This window comes from Lissotriton vulgaris, chromosome 1_1 (genome assembly GCF_964263255.1).
Source record: "Lissotriton vulgaris chromosome 1_1, aLisVul1.2, whole genome shotgun sequence".
Lineage (NCBI taxonomy): Eukaryota > Metazoa > Chordata > Amphibia > Caudata > Salamandridae > Lissotriton > Lissotriton vulgaris.
The window spans coordinates 356,934,366-356,950,847 of record NC_141685.1 but is presented as its reverse complement, the minus strand read 5'-3'; positions in this window follow the sequence as shown (position 1 = coordinate 356,950,847).

Sequence of the window (16,482 nt, the reverse complement as noted above, 5' to 3'; positions counted from 1 at the left end):
TGTTAAACCATGGAAGTATATGGTCATGTCTTTCTGGTGAATTCTATTGTTGATTTTTATCCAGAATCTCCTGCAAACTTGAAATTGTCTGTCACAATTTCCTTGAATCACACGCTCTCAAATTGAAAACTTAATTCTCCACTGTACGATTTGGACCGTTTCCTGTTGCAGCCACTATGCCTACCCACGCAAGTGAGGTACCATTTTTATCGGGAGACCTGGGGGAACGCTGGGTGGAAGGAAATTTGTGTGTGCCCAGTGATGCCACGCTTTCCCATGCAAAAAAGTGTGAAAAAAATGATTTTTTTTTAGCTAAAATTGAGGTTTGCAAGGGATTCTGGGTAAAGGAACGTTGGAGGATCCATGCAAGCCATACCTCCTTGGAAGCCCCCGGGTGTCTACTTTTCAGAAATGTGTGGGTTTGGTAGGTTTTCCAACATGGCCGTCTCGCACGGGTCCAAAAACCCAGGTAACCCCTCTTGCAAAAGCTGGTTGTATTGAATGTCAATACCGCCAGTTTTTGCAAGAGGGGTTACCTGGGTTTTTGGCCCCGTGCTAGACGGTCATCTAGGGAAACCTACCAAACCCATACATTTCTGAAAAGTAGACACCCAGGGGCTTCCAAGGAGGTATGGCTTGCGTGGATCCTCCAACGTTCCTTTACCCAGAATCCCTTGCAAACCTCAATTTTTGCTGGAAAAATCAGTTTTTCCACACTTTTAATGCGTGGGAAAGCGTGGCGTCACTGCGCTCACACCAATTTCCTCCCACCCAGCGTTCCCCCAGGTCTCCCGATAAAAATGGTACCTCACTTGCGTGGGTAGGCATAGTGGCTGCAACAGGAAACGGTCCAAATCGTACGGTGGAGACATTACAATAACCAATAGCAAGATTACCTTCTTTTTTGGGGGGGGGGGACTGAGTTTTTGGACCGGGGCTCGGCAGGCATCTTTGGAAACTACCAAACCCAAACAGTTCTGAAAACTAGACACCCGGGGGAGTCCAGGGAGGTATGGCATGCATGGGTCCCCCAATGTTTTCCTACCCAGAAATCCCTGCAAACCACAAATTTAGGTTAAAAAAACAGTTTTCCATACATTTTTGCGTGGGATCGCCGTGTCGGCACAAATGTCCTACCACCCTGCGTTCCCCTTGTTCTCCCGAGTAAAATGATACCTCACTTGTGTGGGTGGGCCAAAGGCCTGTGACTAAGGCAGGGGGGCTTAATTTGTTACACTGAAATACTACTTTTTTCAACATTCGTTTTTGGCCTGTTCTGCTTTGGGGCACCCACACAAGTGAGGTATCCTTTTACTCGGGAGAACAAGGGGAGCGCTGGGTGGTAGGACATTTTTGCCGGCACGGTCATTCCACGCAAAAAAGTTTGAAAAAGTGATTATTTTACCTAATTTTAAGGTTTGCAAGGTGTTCTGGGTAGGAAAACGTTCGGGGACCCACGCATGCCATACCTCCCTGGACTCCCCCGGGGGTCTACTTTTTAGAACTGTTTGGGTTTTGTACTTTCCAAAGAATACCACCGAGCCCCGGGCCAAAAACTCAGGTGCCCCCCCCCAAAATCAAGGTTGTTTTGCAATTTGGTATTGTAAATTCACCACCGTACAATTTGAACCATTTCCTTTCGCAGCCACTATACCTACCCACGCAAGTGAGGTACCATTTTTCTCGGGAGACCTGGGGGAACGCTGGGTGGGAGGAAATTTGTGTGAGCCCAGTGACGCCACGCTTTCCCACACAAAAAAGTGTGAAAAAACTGACTTTTTATGCAAAAATTGAGGTTTGCAAGGGATTCTGGGTAAAGGAACGTTGGAGGATCCACGCAAGCCATACCTCCTTGGAAGCCCCCGGGTGTCTACTTTTCATAAATGTGTGGGTTTGGTAGGTTTTCCTACATGGCCGTCTCGCACGGGGCCAAAAACCCAGGTAACCCCTCTTTCAAAAGCTGGTGGGATTGACATTCAATACCACCAGCTTTTGCAAGAGGGGTTACCTGGGTTTTTGGCCCCGTGCGAGACGGCCATGTCGGGAAACCTACCAAACCCACACATTTCTGAAAAGTAGACACCCGGGGGCTTCCAAGGAGGTATGGCTTGCGTGGATTCTTCAACGTTCCTTTACCCGGAATCCCTTGCAAACCTCAATTTTTGATGGAAAAATCAGTTTTTACACACTTTTTTTGTGTGGGAAAGCGTGGCGTCACTGGGCTCACACAAATTTCCTCCCACCCAGCGTTCCCCCAGGTCTCCCGATAAAAATGGTACCTCACTTGCGTGGGTAGGCATAGTGGCTGCAACAGGAAACGGTCCAAATCGTACGGTGGAGACATTACAATAACCAATAGCAAGATTACCTTCTTTTTTTGGGGGGGGGGACTGAGTTTTTGGACCGGGGCTCGGCGGGCATCTTTGGAAACTACCAAACCCAAACAGTTCTGAAAACTAGACACCCGGGGGAGTCCAGGGAGGTATGGCATGCGTGGGTCCCCCAATGTTTTCCTACCCAGAAATCCCTGCAAACCACAAATTCAGGTTAAAAAACCAGTTTTCCATACATTTTTGCGTGGGATCGCCGTGTCGGCACAAATGTCTTACCACCCTGCGTTCCCCTTGTTCTCCCGAGTAAAATGATACCTCACTTGTGTGGGTGGGCCAAAGGCCTGTGACTAAGGCAGGGGGGCTTAATTTGTTACACTGAAATACTACTTTTTTCAACATTCGTTTTTGGCCTGTTCTGCTTTGGGGCACCCACACAAGTGAGGTATCCTTTTACTCGGGAGAACAAGGAGAGCGCTGGGTGGTAGTACATTTTTGCCGGCACGGTGATTCCACGCAAAAAAGTTTGAAAAAGTGATTACTTTACCTAATTTTAAGGTTTGCAAGGTGTTCTGGGTAGGAAAACGTTCGGGGACCCACGCATGCCATACCTCCCTGGACTCCCCCGGGGGTCTACTTTTCAGAACTGTTTGGGTTTTGTACTTTCCAAAGAATACCACCGAGCCCCGGGCCAAAAACTCAGGTGCCCCCCCCCCAAAATCAAGGTTGTTTTGCAATTTGGTATTGTAAATTCACCACCGTACAATTTGAACCATTTCCTTTCGCAGCCACTATGCCTACCCACGCAAGTGAGGTACCATTTTTCTCGGGAGACCTGGGGGAACGCTGGGTGGGAGGAAATTTGTGTGAGCCCAGTGACGCCACGCTTTCCCACACAAAAAAGTGTGAAAAAACTGACTTTTTATGCAAAAATTGAGGTTTGCAAGGGATTCTGGGTAAAGGAACGTTGGAGGATCCACGCAAGCCATACCTCCTTGGAAGCCCCCGGGTGTCTACTTTTCATAAATGTGTGGGTTTGGTAGGTTTTCCTACATGGCCGTCTCGCACGGGGCCAAAAACCCAGGTAACCCCTCTTTCAAAAGCTGGTGGGATTGACATTCAATACCACCAGCTTTTGCAAGAGGGGTTACCTGGGTTTTTGGCCCCGTGCGAGACGGCCATGTCGGGAAACCTACCAAACCCACACATTTCTGAAAAGTAGACACCCGGGGGCTTCCAAGGAGGTATGGCTTGCGTGGATTCTCCAACGTTCCTTTACCCGGAATCCCTTGCAAACCTCAATTTTTGATGGAAAAATCAGTTTTTACACACTTTTTTTGTGTGGGAAAGCGTGGCGTCACTGGGCTCACACAAATTTCCTCCCACCCAGCGTTCCCCCAGGTCTCCCGATAAAAATGGTACCTCACTTGCGTGGGTAGGCATAGTGGCTGCAACAGGAAACGGTCCAAATCGTACGGTGGAGACATTACAATAACCAATAGCAAGATTACCTTCTTTTTTTTGGGGGGGGGACTGAGTTTTTGGACCGGGGCTCGGCGGGCATCTTTGGAAACTACCAAACCCAAACAGTTCTGAAAACTAGACACCCGGGGGAGTCCAGGGAGGTATGGCATGCGTGGATCCCCCAATGTTTTCCTACCCAGAAATCCCTGCAAACCACAAATTTAGGTTAAAAAACCAGTTTTCCATACATTTTTGCGTGGGATCGCCGTGTCGGCACAAATGTCTTACCACCCTGCGTTCCCCTTGTTCTCCCGAGTAAAATGATACCTCACTTGTGTGGGTGGGCCAAAGGCCTGTGACTAAGGCAGGGGGGCTTAATTTGTTACACTGAAATACTACTTTTTTCAACATTCGTTTTTGGCCTGTTCTGCTTTGGGGCACCCACACAAGTGAGGTATCCTTTTACTCGGGAGAACAAGGAGAGCGCTGGGTGGTAGGACATTTTTGCCGGCACGGTGATTCCACGCAAAAAAGTTTGAAAAAGTGATTACTTTACCTAATTTTAAGGTTTGCAAGGTGTTCTGGGTAGGAAAACGTTCGGGGACCCACGCATGCCATACCTCCCTGGACTCCCCCAGGGGTCTACTTTTCAGAACTGTTTGGGTTTTGTACTTTCCAAAGAATACCACCGAGCCCCGGGCCAAAAACTCAGGTGCCCCCCCCCCAAAATCAAGGTTGTTTTGCAATTTGGTATTGTAAATTCACCACCGTACAATTTGAACCATTTCCTTTCGCAGCCACTATGCCTACCCACGCAAGTGAGGTACCATTTTTCTCGGGAGACCTGGGGGAACGCTGGGTGGGAGGAAATTTGTGTGAGCCCAGTGACGCAACGCTTTCCCACACAAAAAAGTGTGAAAAAACTGACTTTTTCTGCAAAAATTGAGGTTTGCAAGGGATTCTGGGTAAAGGAACGTTGGAGGATCCACGCAAGCCATACCTCCTTGGAAGCCCCCGGGTGTCTACTTTTCATAAATGTGTGGGTTTGGTAGGTTTTCCTACATGGCCGTCTCGCACGGGGCCAAAAACCCAGGTAACCCCTCTTTCAAAAGCTGGTGGGATTGACATTCAATACCACCAGCTTTTGCAAGAGGGGTTACCTGGGTTTTTGGCCCCGTGCGAGACGGCCATGTCGGGAAACCTACCAAACCCACACATTTCTGAAAAGTAGACACCCGGGGGCTTCCAAGGAGGTATGGCTTGCGTGGATTCTCCAACGTTCCTTTACCCGGAATCCCTTGCAAACCTCAATTTTTGATGGAAAAATCAGTTTTTACACACTTTTTTTGTGTGGGAAAGCGTGGCGTCACTGGGCTCACACAAATTTCCTCCCACCCAGCGTTCCCCCAGGTCTCCCGATAAAAATGGTACCTCACTTGCGTGGGTAGGCATAGTGGCTGCAACAGGAAACGGTCCAAATCGTACGGTGGAGACATTACAATAACCAATAGCAAGATTACCTTCTTTTTTTTGGGGGGGGGGCTGAGTTTTTGGACCGGGGCTCGGCGGGCATCTTTGGAAACTACCAAACCCAAACAGTTCTGAAAACTAGACACCCGGGGGAGTCCAGGGAGGTATGGCATGCGTGGGTCCCCCAATGTTTTCCTACCCAGAAATCCCTGCAAACCACAAATTTAGGTTAAAAAACCAGTTTTCCATACATTTTTGCGTGGGATCGCCGTGTCGGCACAAATGTCCTACCACCCTGCGTTCCCCTTGTTCTCCCGAGTAAAATGATACCTCACTTGTGTGGGTGGGCCAAAGGCCTGTGACTAAGGCAGGGGGGCTTAATTTGTTACACTGAAATACTACTTTTTTCAACATTCGTTTTTGGCCTGTTCTGCTTTGGGGCACCCACACAAGTGAGGTATCCTTTTACTCGGGAGAACAAGGGGAGCGCTGGGTGGTAGGACATTTTTGCCGGCACGGTGATTCCACGCAAAAAAGTTTGAAAAAGTGATTATTTTACCTAATTTTAAGGTTTGCAAGGTGTTCTGGGTAGGAAAACGTTCGGGGACCCACGCATGCCATACCTCCCTGGACTCCCCCGGGGGTCTACTTTTCAGAACTGTTTAGGATTTGTACTTTCCAAAGAATACCACCGAGCCCCGGGCCAAAAACTCAGGTGCCCCCCCCCCAAAATCAAGGTTGTTTTGCAATTTGGTATTGTAAATTCACCACCGTACAATTTGAACCATTTCCTTTCGCAGCCACTATGCCTACCCACGCAAGTGAGGTACCATTTTTCTCGGGAGACCTGGGGGAACGCTGGGTGGGTGGAAATTTGTTGATGCACGCAGATTCCGGAACTTTCCACCACAGAAATGTGAGGAAAATGCGTTTTTTTTCCAATTTCTTAGCTTTGCAAGGGATTCTGGGTAAGAGAACCTGGGGGTAGGCAGTCGAGTGACCCCATCCTGAATTTCCCTGGGTGTCTACTTTTCAAAAATGTATAGGTTTGCTAGGTTTCCCTAGGTGCCGGCAGAGCTAGGGTTCAAAAACAAAAGGTAGTCTCTTTGCCCAAAACGTGCACAATTTCACTGAAAAATTGAGTTGTGACCACGTTGCGTTTTGCACTGTTTCCTGTCGCAGCCACTATGCCTACCCAGGCAAGTGAGGTACCATTTTTCTCGGGAGACCTGGGGGAACGCTGGGTTGGTGGAAATTTGTTGATGCACGCAGATTCCGGAACTTTCCACCACAGAAATGTGAGGAAAATGCGTTTTTTTTTCCAATTTCTTAGCTTTGCAAGGGATTCTGGGTAAGAGAACCTGGGGGTAGGCAGTCGAGTGACCCCATCCTAAATTCCCCTGGGTGTCTACTTTTCAAAAATGTATAGGTTTGCTAGGTTTCCCTAGGTGCCGGCAGAGCTAGGGTTCAAAAACAAAAGGTAGTCTCTTTGCCCAAAACGTGCACAATTTCACTGAAAAATTGATTTGTGACCACGTTGCGTTTTGCACTGTTTCCTGTCGCAGCCACTATGCCTACCCACGCAAGTGAGGTACCATTTTTCTCGGGAGACCTGGGGGAACGCTGGGTGGGTGGAAATTTGTTGATCCACGCAGATTCCGGAACTTTCCACCACAGAAATGTGAGGAAAAGGCGTTTTTTTTTCCAATTTCATAGCTTTGCAAGGGATTCTGGGTAAGAGAACCTGGGGGTAGGCAGTCGAGTGACCCCATCCTGAATTCCCCTGGGTGTCTACTTTTCAAAAATGTATAGGTTTGCTAGGTTTCCCTAGGTGCCGGCAGAGCTAGGGTTCAAAAACAAAAGCTAGTCTCTTTGCCCAAAACGTGCACAATTTCACTGAAAAATTGAGTTGTGACCACGTTGCGTTTTGCACTGTTTCCTGTCGCAGCCACTATGCCTACCCAGGCAAGTGAGGTACCATTTTTCTCGGGAGGCCAGGGGGAACGCTGGGTGGGTGGAAATTTGTTGATGCACGCAGATTCCGGAACTTTCCACCACAGAAATGTGAGGAAAATGCGGTTTTTTTTCCAATTTCTTAGCTTTGCAAGGGATTCTGGGTAAGAGAACCTGGGGGTAGGCAGTCGAGTGACCCCATCCTGAATTCCCCTGGGTGTCTACTTTTCAAAAATGTATAGGTTTGCTAGGTTTCCCTAGGTGCCGGCAGAGCTAGGGTTCAAAAACAAAAGGTAGTCTCTTTGCCCAAAACGTGCACAATTTCACTGAAAAATTGAGTTGTGACCACGTTGCGTTTTGCACTGTTTCCTGTCGCAGCCACTATGCCTACCCACGCAAGTGAGGTACCATTTTTCTCGGGAGACCTGGGGGAACGCTGGGTGGGTGGAAATTTGTTGATCCACGCAGATTCCGGAACTTTCCACCACAGAAATGTGAGGAAAAGGCGTTTTTTTTCCAATTTCTTAGATTTGCAAGGGATTCTGGGTAAGAGAACCTGGGGGTAGGCAGTCGAGTGACCCCATCCTGAATTCCCCTGGGTGTCTACTTTTCAAAAATGTATAGGTTTGCTAGGTTTCCCTAGGTGCCGGCAGAGCTAGGGTTCAAAAACAAAAGGTAGTCTCTTTGCCCAAAACGTGCACAATTTCACTGAAAAATTGAGTTGTGACCACGTTGCGTTTTGCACTGTTTCCTGTCGCAGCCACTATGCCTACCCAGGCAAGTGAGGTACCATTTTTCTCGGGAGACCTGGGGGAACGCTGGGTGGGTGGAAATTTGTTGATCCACGCAGATTCCGGAACTTTCCACCACAGAAATGTGAGGAAAATGCGTTTTTTTTCTCCAATTTCTTAGCTTTGCAAGGGATTCTGGGTAAGAGAACCTGGGGGTAGGCAGTCGAGTGACCCCATCCTGAATTCCCCTGGGTGTCTACTTTTCAAAAATGTATAGGTTTGCTAGGTTTCCCTAGGTGCCGGCAGAGCTAGGGTTCAAAAACAAAAGGTAGTCTCTTTGCCCAAAACGTGCACAATTTCACTGAAAAATTGAGTTGTGACCACGTTGCGTTTTGCACTGTTTCCTGTCGCAGCCACTATGCCTACCCACGCAAGTGAGGTACCATTTTTCTCGGGAGACCTGGGGGAACGCTGGGTGGGTGGAAATTTGTTGATCCACGCAGATTCCAGGACTTTCCACCACAGAAATGTGAGGAAAATGCGTTTTTTTCCCCAATTTATTAGCTTTGCAAGGGATTCTGGCTAAGAGAACCTGGGGGTAGGCAGTCGAGTGACCCCATCCTGGATTCCCCTGGGTGTCTACTTTTCAAAAATGTATAGGTTTGCTAGGTTTCCCTAGGTGCCGGCAGAGCTAGGGTTCAAAAACAAAAGGTAGTCTCTTTGCCCAAAACGTGCACAATTTCACTGAAAAATTGAGTTGTGACCACGTTGCGTTTTGCACTGTTTCCTGTCGCAGCCACTATGCCTACCCAGGCAAGTGAGGTACCATTTTTCTCGGGAGACCTGGGGGAACGCTGGGTGGGTGGAAATTTGTTGATCCACGCAGATTCCGGAACTTTCCACCACAGAAATGTGAGGAAAATGCGTTTTTTTTTCCAATTTCTTAGCTTTGCAAGGGATTCTGGGTAAGAGAACCTGGGGGTAGGCAGTCGAGTGACCCCATCCTGAATTTCCCTGGGTGTCTACTTTTCAAAAATGTATAGGTTTGCTAGGTTTCCCTAGGTGCCGGCAGAGCTAGGGTTCAAAAACAAAAGGTAGTCTCTTTGCCCAAAACGTGCACAATTTCACTGAAAAATTGAGTTGTGACCACGTTGCGTTTTGCACTGTTTCCTGTCGCAGCCACTATGCCTACCCACGCAAGTGAGGTACCATTTTTCTCGGGAGACCTGGGGGAACGCTGGGTGGGTGGAAATTTGTTGATCCACGCAGGTTCCAGGACTTTCCACCACAGAAATGTGAGGAAAATGCGTTTTTTTCCCCAATTTATTAGCTTTGCAAGGGATTCTGGGTAAGAGAACCTGGGGGTAGGCAGTCGAGTGACCCCATCCTGAATTCCCCTGGGTGTCTACTTTTCAAAAATGTATAGGTTTGCTAGGTTTCCCTAGGTGCCGGCAGAGCTAGGGTTCAAAAACAAAAGGTAGTCTCTTTGCCCAAAACGTGCACAATTTCACTGAAAAATTGAGTTGTGACCACGTTGCGTTTTGCACTGTTTCCTGTCGCAGCCACTATGCCTACCCACGCAAGTGAGGTACCATTTTTCTTGGGAGACCTGGGGGAACGCTGGGTGGGTAGAAATGTGTTGATCCACGCAGATTCCGGAACTTTCCACCACAGAAATGTGAGGAAAATGCGTTTTTTTTTCCAATTTCTTAGCTTTGCAAGGGATTCTGGGTAAGAGAACCTGGGGGTAGGCAGTCGAGTGACCCCATCCTGAATTCCCCTGGGTGTCTACTTTTCAAAAATGTATAGGTTTGCTAGGTTTCCCTAGGTGCTGGCAGAGCTAGGGCTCAAAAACAAAAGGTAGTCTCTTTGTCCAAAGAGCGCAAGATTTCACTGGGAAATTGAGGTGCGACCACGTTGCGTTTTGCGCTGTTTCGTGTCGCAGCCACTATGCCTACCCACGCAAGTGAGGTACCATTGTTTTTAGGAGACCTGGGGGAACACTGGGTGGGTGGAAATTTGTTGATCCAAGCAGATTCCAGAACTTTCCTCCACAGAAATGTGAGGAAAATGTTTTTTTTTTGTCAAATTCGTAGGTTTGCAAGGGATTCTGGGTAACAAGACCTGGTGGTAGGCAGTCAAGTCACCCCATCCTGAATTCCCCTGGGTGTCTACTTTTCAAAAATGTATAGGTTTGCTAGGTTTCCCTAGGTGCCGGCAGAGCCAGGGTGCAAAAACTACAGGTAGGCACTTTGCTAAAAAAGGGTCAATTTGTAACTGCAAAATTTAGGTGTCACCACTTTGCATTTTGCGCCGTTTCCTGTCGCAGGCACAAGGGCGACCCACACAAGTGAGGTACCGTTTTTATCGGGAGACTTGGGGTAATTCAGATTTGTAAATCAACTGTTATTACCAATTGAGCTTTTGCGCATTTCTCCCTTTCAATGAAAGACATTGTGTAAAAAAAAAATAATTTTGAAAAATGACCAATAATTCTCATGCTAGTATGAGTATTCCCAATTTTGAAAATTAGCAATAATATACTGTTTCTGAACTCTATATTTTGTACCCAATTCAGAAATACATAGGTGTCTTTCATACAGATTTTCCATGTATACATTTTCCAAGACAAAGTGCTCTATACCCAGTAAATGAAAAAATACCATTGCAAGTTGCTGCTCAGTTTTTGGATCTGGGTTCGTCGGGTTCTTGGTGAAACTACAAGTCCTATATATCCCCACAACCAGGAAGGTCTAACGGATGTAACGGTATATTGCCTTCTAAGAGCTGTCAAAACTAGAAAAAGTTATAGGTGAAAACGTTGAGACAAAAGGCTGTTTTTTTCAACAAATTTTCAATTATTCCAATATTTAACTGTTAGTTTCTATAAAGAAACCTTCATGGATTTAGACAAATGACCCCTTTCTGAATTCAGAATTTTGTCTACTTTTTGAAAATGTACAGCTTTCTAGGATCCATTATTGCTTTCAAACTCATTTCTACCATTAACTGGAAGGAGGTGGAAAGCTCTAAAAATAGCAAAAATAGGCTATGTCCCAGAAAAATGCCAAAACTGTGTGAAAAATGTCGGTTCTCTGACAAAAGACTGTCATTTCCTAAAAGCTGAGAAAATGGAGATTTCAGCCCCACAAACCCTTTTTTGATAACATTTTCAGGGAAAAACCCAGAGGCTTTCATTTGCAGGCCGTTTTTCCCATTTTTCTGAAAAAAACAAAAAAATCACTATATTTTGGTTAATTTCTGGGTCCCCTCCAAGGTAATCCACAAACCCTGGGCACCTTTAGAATCCACATGATGTTGGAAGAAAAGGACGCAAATTTGGCGTGGATACCTTATGTGGTCAAAAAGTTACAAGGGCCTAAGCGCGCACTACCCCAAATCGCCAAAAAAGGGCTTAGCACAGGAGGGGAAAAGGCCTAGCAGCGAAGGGGTTAAACGTTAATTTCTCAAAATCCACTGGAGCACATATATTGAGACCCAGCAAAGGCACATCGGGCTAACAGTCCCTATAATTTTGCCAAGTTTCGTGTAAATCCATTCAGCCGTTCGAGCTAAAAGTGAGGCCAAAGGCCCTATGGAAAAATGAATGGGAAAAATGCGTTTTGGGACCCCCCTTTTTTCTCGGCCCCCTCTTGACGGAACCCCCCCAAATTTTCAGGGGCTGCTCAGAAACAAAATGTGCCATTTTCCTGAAAATTTCAGCCGATTCCGTCCACACACGCCAAAGTTATTAGACATAGAATTTTCAAAAGTTCCATAGAGAAAAAATCCTAACTATATATACCTACTGGCGACCGCCAGTAGGTAATATATATCAATAAAATTTGAAAATAGTTTATGGTTTATATATGTTTATAAAAAATGAGTTTGACAAAAAAAAACATTCACTTTTTTGTTGTTTTCTTAACTGCTGTTTGACTCTTTCTTGTTCTTATTTCTGTTATTTGCTGGTATCCACCATGGTGTTAAATTTTGGAGCACTTATCGCGGGAAGACTGGTGATCTCCGTTTTGCACCAACTTCTGAATACTGTGTTAGATTTATCTCAACTTTAGTTGCATTAAAGTGCTGATAATGTAATGCGGAGTAGCCGTGCCTGTGCAAAAAGACTGGAGGTGCACCATTGCGATTTATTTTAAATACTAAAATCCTGTATTGAATTTCACTGAGGTAGTGCCTGCACTTACAGTGTACTCACAAAATCAATGAAGAAATCTCATTGTATTTATATTGATTAGGAATAGTGCGCCAGGTGCTGGATCTTGATGGAATACACTGCCCAGTTTATATATTGTTCTACACACGAAAAAATGACATCACAATTTTCACAACTGCAATGCGAAAATAATTCTGGCGATAACCCACGTTACCACCAGGAATTTCACACCTGCTTTCTGCTGGTGTTAAGCAGGATGACTACCTATAGCATGAAAGGAAACACAGCCAAACGCCACACCAGAACACCCACAGGTGCCATAGAGTCAATGAGCATGATACAGGGATACCCATGAGGGCCACAAGACTCATTGCAAAAACCCCAGGGCCACCAACTCCACCAAACCCGCATCTGAGCAAGTGTGTCCGTTTGGTCATTGTGTTAGAATGATAGGCACGGACCCTGCAACATCACAGTGTGCTGTCTTCAGAAGATGATACAATGTCTCCTCAGCGTTGGCAGTGACCGTGGACATGTAGCTACACACGCATCCTCCTGCAAGCACAACACATGTGTGTGCTGGTCCAGCGTACACAGAACAACGCAGGGGTGTGCCTATCCGGCAAGGGTAATGGGGTGTCTTGGACATGTTTGTGTGCAGGAAGTGCTGTAAGTGTGTCTCTGTGTTCTGATGTGGCCTGCCACAAGGGCCGCAGCAGACAATGTTGTAAAGTGGCATACACCACCACCAAACGGCACTCTCATGGTATAGTTCGAATGCCGCAGGACATGCCGGAATAGGCATTACAATGCTGTGCCTTCCGAGTGCACGTGATACAATAGCGTACTGTACAACCATGGTCGCAGACATCCCACAACACCCACAAACGGCCTTTGTACACATCCTGTATGAATGCAGCGTGGTTTTCACTTCTGTGCTCGTTCAGTGGTGTGATGTTGCCGGGTTGTGTGACTTATGCTCCTTGTTGGTGTGTTTCATTTTGGCCATTGTTTGTCTATACTTGTGCTGTGCTTGATTGTACATGTGTCCCATTGTGCCCATCTCCCCCTGTCCCACCACTCCCTGCTTCTTCCTCTTCCTGGTGCTGTTGTTTCTATAAATTTGTTCCTCCACACATAAATACATGTAAAGAACATATTAAAATATGTCCTTGATTCTTTTATGATTCAAAACTTCTCTCCATTAGTTTCTTTTTAATTTTAATTTTCCATATAAACATTTTTTTTCATTTTCAACGAAACATCGAAGCCAGCATTGCAACGTATTTTATCAACTCACTTTCTAGAACATTCAACACGTGCAGGTTAAAAATTCATCAACTTTTTTAAACCTAACGATATTTTTATGCAACATTTTCTCAAACATTTAACGGCACGTGCAGGTTAAAAGTTCACAATTGTTTTGAATTCGAACAGTGCCTTCCAAATGCAAGTAGCAGGTGTGGTTGAGTTGAGCAAATGTTATCCTATAATATGTACTCCACGTTCAAACTGCTTTTTCTTAACCAATCACAAAGATGCTTTTCCACAAAACAAATGTGCACCCTACTTTTAAAAAACAGTGCTTTTCATCTCCCAATCAGGTATCGTTTTGTATGCGAAAAAAACTAGATCCCCATCTTTAAACATATCTCTTATTCTACGAAGAAATTGCATGAACTAGAGACATCTTTCCATACATTCCAGCCATACCTTCAAAATGCTAGTGTGGATTGTAGGACATAGCTATGTTTTCTGGTGAAAGAGGTATGCAGAACAGAGACGTATTGCCTTTACAAAATGTGGACATTAAATGGTTTGCACAGCGAGGATTGAAGTGGCACCAATTGTTGCCTTTGGTTAAAACCTGTTTGCATCTCCAACACTCTGACCTCATGATTGTGCGCTGTGGTGGCAACAACCTAGGCACATTGACTGTGGTAGGTTTGGAAATGTTTATTAAGGAAACCTTTGGATAATTGATGTTACTTTTGCCTCAAACTGTCTTTGTATATTCCGATATATGCCAAAACAGAAGTCTTAATGGTCAAAACAATTTTGACCTCAGATTGAAAAATCTAGGAAGAAAGTCAACAAAGCTGTGTCTGCATACCTCAGAGACCACAAAATGGGGTCCATCTACAACAACAACATACGTTTTGATATGGCTGATATCTACAGAAGTGATGGAGTACACTTCACAGATCAGAGAAATCGAGTTTTCCTGAATAACTTGAAGCTGTGCATCCGCACTTATATGTAGCTCCAACTAATGACACAAGGGCTCTTTTTAGAGCTACCCTATAACTTACAACGTAGGCCCGCTATTTTAGGGCCAGGTAACAGCAACTCCTGGACCCTTGCCAAAATGTATTCTCCACACAGCTGTGCGGCAGCGGCCACACCATCTCACTTTGCAGCACAGAGCTCTGGCTTTGATCACCGGCTCTAGTCACCCATAGGGGTGAGTAGTTTGCGCTTTACAAATACTGTAATGATTTACCTTTGCACTCCCTATACAACACCACCTAAGCACCATATACAAGTTGCACAGGTATGGCAGAGCGCCCAGAGCACATGAATTCACAGCATAGCACACACAGGTTAGGCTCACGGTTTGATCCCCGAGTCCAGCAGCAGCTCAATTTAGCAGCATGACACTCTAGGCAACACCTCACTTAATTTCCGTACCCAGCACTTTCAGACCGGTAGGGGTCCGTAGTTCAGCGACTTTACCCCGACTCCGGCAGCAGCTCAGCTTACACCCCCAGCGCCATCAACCCGTAGGAGTGTGTAGTTTGCACTTAACAAATACCGAATTGATTTGATACTGATACATATATTTAAATATTTAAACAATACTTGCTAATATATGTATTCACTAAGATACACTTAATAAGCCAGTTAACCAATCAATTAAAAAAAAAACATCCATTAAGACACTTATTTAAACATTTATTCTTCCATCGACCTTTACATATACATATATAAAACATATTTATTTTTCAGAAAGACACACATTCACTGGATGTTGTCATCAGTGATGTCATGAGTGATGTCACTGACCATGTCATGAGTGATGTAATATGTGACGTCATCAGCAGTGCATTGCAGGCGCGCAAGTTATAGTGAGTCCAACTAACTATAACGTGGGAATTTCAATGGTTTTATGTCAGTAAAATTTCCAGCTAACTATAACTGGTGTCAAACCTATGGTTTTTTCAATGAATTTAATAGGTTTTTTAAATGCTAATTCCTAACTATAACTGGTGTGAAACCTATGGTTTCTTCAGTGAATTTCATAGGTTTTTTTAAATGCTAATTCCTAACTATATATAGGGCCTCAAACCTATGTTTTTTTCAGTGAATTTCAAAGGTTTTTTAATAGCAAATTTCTATTGCTATCAAATATAATATTTTTTATAATGAATCCTATATTGTATATTTATGTAATACTATTTTATTATATGTATATTGTTTTGTTTTTGGTTTTTTTTGCCCTGGAGCGCTCCCGGTGCGCGTACCGGTGAGCGCACCGGAAAGCGCAGTCTTGCGGCGCGCCCCGGTGCGCGTGCCGGTGAGCGTCCCGATTGCGCTATTGCCGCGAACGAAAACATCATCGTGACGTATCGCGAAGCCGCGTCTGCGTGATACGCACGGCGTAAGCGCACCCGGAAGCACCCGAGCACATACGATCGCGCTACGTAAGCGCCCCGGGGTGCGTAGCGTAAGCGCGTCGGGTCATGCGACCTGAAAATAACATTTTTCATTGGTTCAGGACAGTTTTGGTTTCCAAATGATGAAAGCCCGGGTCATGTGACCTGAAAATAACACTTTTCATTGGTTCAGGACAGTTTTGTTTGCCAAATGATGAAAGCCCCCACCTTTTTTTCCTCATTCTCACTTTTTACTTTGACTGAGGAAGACCTGTTTGCAGACCTATTTGTACCTATTTGTACTGAGAAATGGCTACAGTAGCAGCAGCAGCAGGAGCATCTCAACCACCACCACCACCACAAGGACCACCACAACACCACAGCGGTGGAGAAGAAGAAGAAGAGGAGGAGGAGGAGGAGGAGGAGGAGGGGGAGGAGGAGGAGGAAGAGAGGCGGTACCTGCCTGAAGATACTACCACCTATAAGCCAAAGGAGCCCCAAGGGGCCTCAAGAAAGTTAATGCGCCAAAGGTTACTTGTCTGATCAGTGGCACTGTACTTTCCAGGGGAAACCCTGCCAAAAAGTATTCTTTTGGCAACAACACCATGATTCGCCACATGCAACGCCGGCACCCAAACAACTATGCTGCGGCAGAGGTCAGAGAACTGACCAGAAACCATCCCCAATCTTCTCCCAGCACC